Source organism: Microtus ochrogaster, chromosome 5, assembly GCF_000317375.1.
Source record: "Microtus ochrogaster isolate Prairie Vole_2 chromosome 5, MicOch1.0, whole genome shotgun sequence".
NCBI lineage: Eukaryota > Metazoa > Chordata > Mammalia > Rodentia > Cricetidae > Microtus > Microtus ochrogaster.
Window position 1 is genome coordinate 25,730,289 of NC_022012.1, and position 8,051 is coordinate 25,738,339.

General features: G+C 46.3%; 1 pseudogene; it reads right to left on the reverse strand.

Annotated features, from left to right (window-relative positions):
- Nucleotides 1–2,135: 2,135 nt before the first annotated feature.
- LOC101989921 lies at nucleotides 2,136–6,289 on the reverse strand (annotated as a pseudogene).
- Between the last annotated feature and the right edge of the window lie 1,762 nt (nucleotides 6,290–8,051).

Here is an 8,051-nt window from a genome sequence, read left to right on the forward strand (position 1 = left end):
AAACACAAGAAAATATCTCATTCACAATATGAGAGTGGGGTTGGGGTTGGGGAGAGGGAGAGGGATGGAGAGTGAGCGAGAACAAGAGAAAATGCAAGAATGAGCAAGTGCCCTGGAATAAAACTAACCAAGGAAGTGACATATTAGAAATGAAAGACCTTTACAATGAAAAGATCATAAAAAGAAATAGAGGAAGATATTAGAAGTTGGTCATACTCCTCGTGCTGGTGAACTGGAAGAATTAACAGTGTGAAAATGGCTATCTTACTAAAAACAACCCATACAATCAGTGGGAATACAGGCTATGATTTTTACTGAAAATGTTTTCTCTGTCTTTAGCATGAAACTCTATTTTTTAAGGACCCTTTAAACATTTTAATTAATGTGTATTTGTGTTTGTGAGTGTATGCCACTCTTGGGATGTAGTTACCAGCAGTTGGGAGTTGTCTAATGTGGGTCCTGGGAGCTAAACTCAGGTCTTCTGCAAGAACACTGCTGCCCATTCTTGGGAGTCCTTCCGAAGTCAGGCTGGGAAGACCAGTCCTACCCTTGTGTGATTTTTCCTGACGTCTGGCTTGCTGCTTTGAGCCTCTGTCTATTTTTTCCTGTACGCCTTGACTCTGACCTGGGTTTGACCTCATTGAATCCTGTGTACTTCTGAGTCAAAATTTCTTCCTAGAGGTATTCTGTAGGTGAGGTTTCAGAGTTTAGTCCTGTGACACTTGGTTTACAAAGAGTCTGGTGTCAAATTGCAGACTCTTCAGAGTTTGTTTGTTTTAAAGATGGTGTCCTGTGGTCATTCTGGTCAAGGGCTGAGTGCTAAGAAGAGAGTCTTTCCTTCCAGGGTCTTCCGTTGCCAGTTCTCCAGCCACACGCCTTTTGTCTGCCTCTGCCCCCATGTTATGCTCTTTAACATGTCTATTACTGAAACACAGCTCAGATATCCAAAGCCTCTGTTCTAAGCAGTGACACCCGCCATCTTCTTCCTCACCAGAAACAGGGAGCACTCCCAGACTGGGCACCCTCCAGGATAGCTGCCAGGCTGCCTCTCCTACTTTTAAAGCTAGAGACACACCATCAACACCTCCTCTTCTGATAGCCATTATTCAACCTGCCCTAGCTTCTTCCCCAAGACTCCAGCAGACTGTTGAGGTGTCATCCGCCATCTTCCTTAGAAGACAGGACAAGTTTCCACATGCCTCGTATTCCTCCACTTCTCTATTGTAAAGTGGAAATGGTAATATCTACCATAGAGGGTTGGAGTGATACTTCAAACATGCATATTTATATGAGAGCAGGTACATATTTACATGGCACTTACTGTGCTTGGCGCATAGGAAACATATGTGGAATGTTCTCCATTAGAGAGATCCAGTGTTAAAATGGGAGAACGGTAACATCTTTGATAGAGGATATGCACACACTGTGTGGTAATATGATGAAAATCTCTTTCATTCTAGGAGACTAGAGCTTTGGCTGGACTTCATAGCCAGAGTCAAGAATATTCCTCAAGAGCAGTCCAGATTCCCTGCCCTGTGGGAAGTCCAAGGTCCTCCCCCCTCCATCCAGGTCCAGGAAGGTGAGCATACAAACAGGCTAGAAATAGAGACAGAGACCCACACTGGAGCACTGGACTGAGCTCCCAAGGTCCCAATGAGGAGCAGAAGGAGGGAGAACATGAGCAAGGAAGTCAGGACCGCGAGGGGTGCACCCACCCACTAAGACAGTGGAGCTGATCTATTGGGAGCTCACCAAGGCCAGCTGGATTGGGACTGAATAAGCATGGGATGAAACCGGACTCTCTGAACATGGTGAACAATGAAGGCTGATGAGAAGCCAAGGACAATGGCACTAGGTTTCGATCCTACTGCATGAACTAGCTTTGTGGGAGCCTAGCCTGTTTGGATGCTCACCTTCCTGAGTGGGAGGAGGGGGAGGGAAATGGGAGGCGGGGAGGAGGCAGAATTTTTTTTTTTAACAAAAAAAAATTAAAAAAAAATATTCCTCAAAGTCACTTAACACCTAAGACTGATTTCCAGTCTGTTTAACCAATACAAGTCTTTTATTGTTTCAAATGGCACCCAAATTATACCTATAATTCAGGATCTTGTTTCTGGAGCCTGAAAACTTAGGGCTTACTCATCAGCCTGCTTTACTGCTCCCTTTTCAGACACATAGATGCTATCTAAAGCTTTTTCAGTATCCTTGTTTTTAACTGCTGTGGCTTGCTGAATCAGAACCACTGAATTTGAAACAAGTTCATTAACATTCCCTTCGATGACTGATTTATCCTTCTGGGCTGGACAAGCAATGCCTGTCCTCATTCAAAACACACAGATGTATTTTTCACCCAGGAAATTTCGGATTTCAATGAAGACCCATTCTCCTGAATGATGGCATTGATGGGGAAGTGAGCATACACAGATCTCATCTCGTAGCAGAAGTCCAGGGCCGTGTTCTGAATGTGAGTACAGATGATTCAGACAGGGGCCAGTTCCTTTACGCTACCCCACACTTGTCAACCCTGAGTCTCTTCTTTTCCTATCCGAGGTGACTCGGCTCTGCATCGATGTGGTCGGAGTTTCTCCGGAGTGTTTCTTGGGGCCCGTCTTAGTTAGGGTTTCTATTGCTGTGAGAAGACACCATGACCACAGCAACTCTTATAAGGAAAAGATTTAGTTGAGAGGGCTTGCTTACAGTTTTAGAGGTTCAGTTCATTATTAGCATGGTGGGGAGCCTGGTGGTGTGCAGGCAGATGTGGTGCTGGAGCTAAGAGAGCTACATCGTGGAGGCAGCCAAAGTCAATTGATAGTCACACTGATAGAGGCTTGAGCAAAAAGGACCTCAAAGTCCTCCCCAACAGTGACACACTTCCTCCCACAAGTTCACACCTCCTAATAGTGCCCCTCCCTTTGGGGGCCATTTTCTTTCAAACCACCACATTCTATGCCTTGGCCTCCAAAGGCTTACAGCCATATCATAATGCCAAAAAATTCATTCAGTCCAACTTCAAAAATCCCGATAGTCTCAAACTTGTCTCAAAGTTTAAAGTCCAAAGTCTCTTCTGGGACACATGGCAATCTCTTAAAGGTAATCCCTCCATAAAAATCAAAAGCAAAAATCACACACTTCCAACATACAATGGCACAGGATAAACCTTATTCATTACCATTCCAAAACACAGGGAGGGAGTATAGTGAGGAAATACTGGACCAAAGCAAGACTGAAAACCAGCTGTACAAACTCCAAACTCTGCATCTCCATGTCCGATGTCATAATGCTCTCCACATCTCCACCTCCATTCAGCTTTGTTGACTGCAGCACACTTCTTTCTCTTGAGCTGATTTCACTCCCTGTTAGCAGCTCTCGTTGGCAGGTACCCACAGTTCTGGCATCTCTAACATCTTGGATTCTCAAAGACAAAGCAGGCTTTACCTTCACAGCCTCATGCAAAGGCCTCTCCACTAGGCCTCCGTTCAGGGACACCCTGACACACGCCTGGCCTCAGTGGCTTTATTCCATAACCCCTTTCTTCTATCCTTAACTCTAAACCCAGAACCATGCGGCTGAAGCTCCAAGTTCTGCTGCTTGCTGGGGTTGGAACATGGCTCCCTCATTCAATTACATCTTCACCAGTTTTTTTTTTTTTTTTTTTTTGTCTCAAACTCCCTAAACTTGGCTGTCCTAAAACTTGTTCTGTAGACCAGGCTGGCCTCAGACTCAGATCTGCTAGCCTCTGCCTTCCCAGTGCTTGGATTAAAAGTGTGCCCCTCCACACCCAGCTCTAAGCTTTTCTTCAGGAAGGTGCACACAGTTACTGTGAAGGGCCCTGAGGTAGTTTGAAAGAAAATGGCCCCCAAAGGGAAGGGCACAGTTAGGGGGTGCGGCCTTGTTGGAGGAAGTGCGTCACTGTGCCGGTGGGATTTGAGGTCTCTTTTTGCTCAAGCTTTTCTCAGTGTGACAGTCAGTAGACTTCCTGCTGCCTGCAAGATGCGGGACTCTCAGTTCCAGCACCGCGTCTGCCAGCATGCCGCCATGCTCCCCACCATGATAATGGGCTGGACCTCTGAAACTGTGAGCGAGTCCCCTCAAATGTTTTCCTTAGAGGCGTTGCCATGGTCATGGCGTCTTTTCACAGCAACAGAAGCTAACTAAGACACAACCCTCTAACGACCACATGTGTGTTTCCTTTGCTCCTTTCATCCTGTCTTTCCCTTCCTCTGTAATGTTTCTTAAGCCTCGGAGGAGGCGATATGTATGTCCCATCTCTGACTTAATTAATATCCAAATGTCATTTATTCTCGGCACTTTGACTGGTTATGAATCACCGTGGTTACTACTGATCATTGCAAAAGAAAAGCCGACAGCAGATTTATGGGTATAAACCAGTTTGCTAGGGATGCTCGTGCACCAGGGCCTGTCACTCCCCCAGCCACAGGCTTCTGAACCAGGTTTTTGATACCAGACGCAAATTCTCTCTTGTAAAAAGTGTTTCAATCAGAGAGCAGTTAGCACTCCCCACCACAGGCTCGTCCCTATTGCTCCAGCGGGCACGTCTTCCTGGGTGGTTGGGATTGTTGTACTCAGGGTCCACAGCGGAGGAAGACTATCGAGGACAATCCTTTAACATTCGCCTGTACGTTCTTACTTTAAGGGGGAAGAACCAGGGCACAGTTACAATCTGTACAAAAAGCAGAACTGAACTCTAACACTGTAAATTCTGGGACCCATCCCAATCTTCTGGGTTCCTCCAAGGGCTTGGGTCACTTCCCTCTCTCTGCCCTCAGCACACATTTTGTCTCCTAGGCTCAGGCCGGCTCCTCTCCATACCCGCTTCTGTGCTTGGTGGGCATCGCTGGTCCTGGCATATCTAAATGCTGGGGTCCCTACTGCAACCTGGCTACACTTTCACCAATGGCCTCTCCTGGCTTCTCTTCAGGGACTCCAGCCCTGCCACACAATGCCAGACCTCAGCTGCTCTCCAAGATCCCTTCACGCTTTCAAGACCAGCACCACCTGCGTGACTCCTAGACCACCGAGTTCGGCTGCCAACAGAAGGTGCAACTTTTCCCACTCTTGGAAGACAGCTTCTGCATGCTGGCCCTGAGGACACACTTCCAGAAGACTTCACTTCAATGATGCTAGTCTCTTTATTTTATTTAATTTTTTTTTTTTTGGTTTTTCAAGACAGGGTTTCACTGTAGTTTTAGAGCCTGTCCTGAAACTAGCTCTTGTAGACCAGGCTGGCCTCGAACTCACAGAGATCCACCTGCCTCTGCCTCCCAAGTGCTGGGATTAAAGGTGTGCGCCACTACCACCCGGCTGCTAGTCTCTTTTTAATCATAGCTGATTCTTCAGCTCCAGCTAACCACCATCGGTTGTCTGCTGTGGGAACTCTTTCTGCTCTGTCATCCAATAGCCTCTAAGATACAAGTCCACATGGGCATGGTCTCTTATGCTATAAATGCAGCTGTAAAGCATGTGCTTGTTCTCTTGCTTCTTGCTCTCGCTTCCGGCTGCTAGACTCTTTCTGTTCCCCATTCATGCAGAGGACTGTGATCTAGGACAGTGATCTGTAAGTCTCCCCTAAATAAATAACCCTTTATTATTCATAATTCTGAACTAGTGTGGGATTATTTTGTGACTTTCGCCATCAGTTGTCTCAGCAAAACAAGAGGTATCACCTTAGTGGTGGTTCTGGTCTCTTGCTAATCACAGTCGATTCTTCAGCCCCAGCTAACCCGAACCACAGATCCTTAACTCGAATGGCCTGGTAGCATATTTGCTTCCCTCTGAAACTTCACAAGCCAGGGATATTAAAAAAATGCTTACTTTTCATTTTTATTTATGTGTATGTCTGTGTGAGTGTGTGCAACACATGTGTGGGTGGAGGCCGGAAGAGGGCATCAGATTTTTTGGCACCTCCAACTAACTACACCTTAGTTACAGGTGGCTGTGATCCCAAAGAGGATGCTAAGAGCCAAACTCCAGTCCTCCAGGAGAGCTGGATCTTGGAGCCATCTCTTTGGATACTTTTGATCATGAAGCTATCTCTCTTGGCCCACACTTCTGAGATACCATATTCTTTGAGACCATATTCTAGAGAGAGAAAAAGTAAATGCCACATGTTCCACAGGGGCAGCCAGTGTGGTGAGGACAGCAGATGGATCCAGCATTCCAGTAATGTGTCTGCCATCATCTTCATGGTGGTCACCAGCAGCAGCAGCAGCAGCAAGGTCATCTGAAAGAACAACCTGACCAGCAGCCTGTGGGAGACTTTGAACTTCATCTAGCAGGGTCAGAACAGCAGTTTCTTGTGTACCATCACCTGCTTCTTCAACCAACAGGATCTTCTTGCTGGAAGTTCTTGTTTGTAAATAGGAAACCAAGGATGACTCTAAGGAGTTTACTCCTTTCACTACTCCTGAGAGTTCCTAGTTCAAGCACATCAGCTTCCAGGAACTTCTGAGAAGCAGGGATGCTAGTGGAGATGGGCGGATCCTCTACCCTCCCCTTTGATTACCACGGACAGGGTATTGTTTGGTACATGTAGTTGGTCCAGACAGGTTTACTTAAGAAGGGGATTCCAACATTTGATTACATAATTTCTTAAACATGATTTGTTACAAGTAAAAGGGAATTGTACCTAAGTTAATCGTCTGCCTTAGGGCAAGAGTTTCATCAAGGCAACCTCCTCTTCCTTCTAGTGATTGTCCCTCAGTTCCCTTAAATGCCCCAAATTTAGAAAGCTTAAGGTGGTCAGCAGAAAAGGCAAAAGGTGAGACAAATTCCTCTTAACCTGTAATAAGACAGTGCCAATAGAAATAAAGAAAAGAGGGGAGAGGGAGGCGGTTCCCTGGGTAAAATGCTGGCTATGCAAGCAGGGAGGCCTGAGTTAGTGCCCCAGCATCCACACACAAAAGCCAGGTACCTGTGAAGCCGGAACTGGGAAGCAGAGGCAGGAGGATCCCTGGCTCTTACTGGCCACGGAGTCTAGATGAATCAGCAAACCCCATGTTCAGAGAGAGACCCTGTCTTAGAAAATGAGGCGGGGAAAGTGATTGACAAAGACACTTGGTGCTGACCTCTGCTCTGCATGGACGAGCACAATGGTTTTCAGGTGCAAGTGCTCAAAAGAAACAGGGGTGCTGAGATGGCTGAGCAGGTAAAGGTGCTTTTTAACACAAGCCTGGTGACCTGAGTTAGAACCCATGATGCTACGTGCTCTAGTTTCACTTCTGTTGGGATAAAACATCTCGACCAAAAGGAACTTAGAGGAAGAAGTGTTTGACTTAGAATTTCCAGCTTACAGGGCATCACTTTCAGGGAAGTCAAGGCAGGAAGTCAAGCAACCAATCACACCACATTCCAAGTCAAGAGCTGAGAGAAATGAATACACTTGTCCAGCCCATAAATTGGTGCCACCCACATTGAGAGTAGATCTTCCCACCTCAATTAATAATCAAGACAATCTGCTACAGACATATTCATAGGCCCACCCGATCTAGACAGGTCCTCCTTAAGACTCTCTTCCCAGACCTACTACTATTATTTTGCTGAAGTAATAAAATGACTCTTAATAATATATTGCTACACCAGTAGACCAGTGCATTGCTCACCCTCATAGAGAAACTTCTTCTTGTGATGGTGATTAACACTGAACCCCGCAGAGGGCAACATGCAGTGAGTAAGAGACTTTGGAGTTCTCAGCCCTGAATGGGATGTCTGTAGCACATGCCTCCCTGAAGGCACAGGGATCTACACAGAAGATGGGGTGGGAAGAGAATCTAGACAGATTCAGAACAGAGAAACTCCCAGCACCGAGAAGGGGTAGTGGACACAAAGTCACACCCCAACCAAGAAACTATTCACTGTTAATATCTGCTGGGAGAGGGAAAATCCGTTTCTCTAATGAAATGTCACTGTGTATATAAACCCTACTCCAGGGCAGGACCCGTGCCCAAGAGAAGTTGGCCAACACAAAACAGAGATTCCATTTTCTTGTATGTGCACTTCTTCCCTCCCTTGCTTGCTTGCTGTGGGAACTCCTT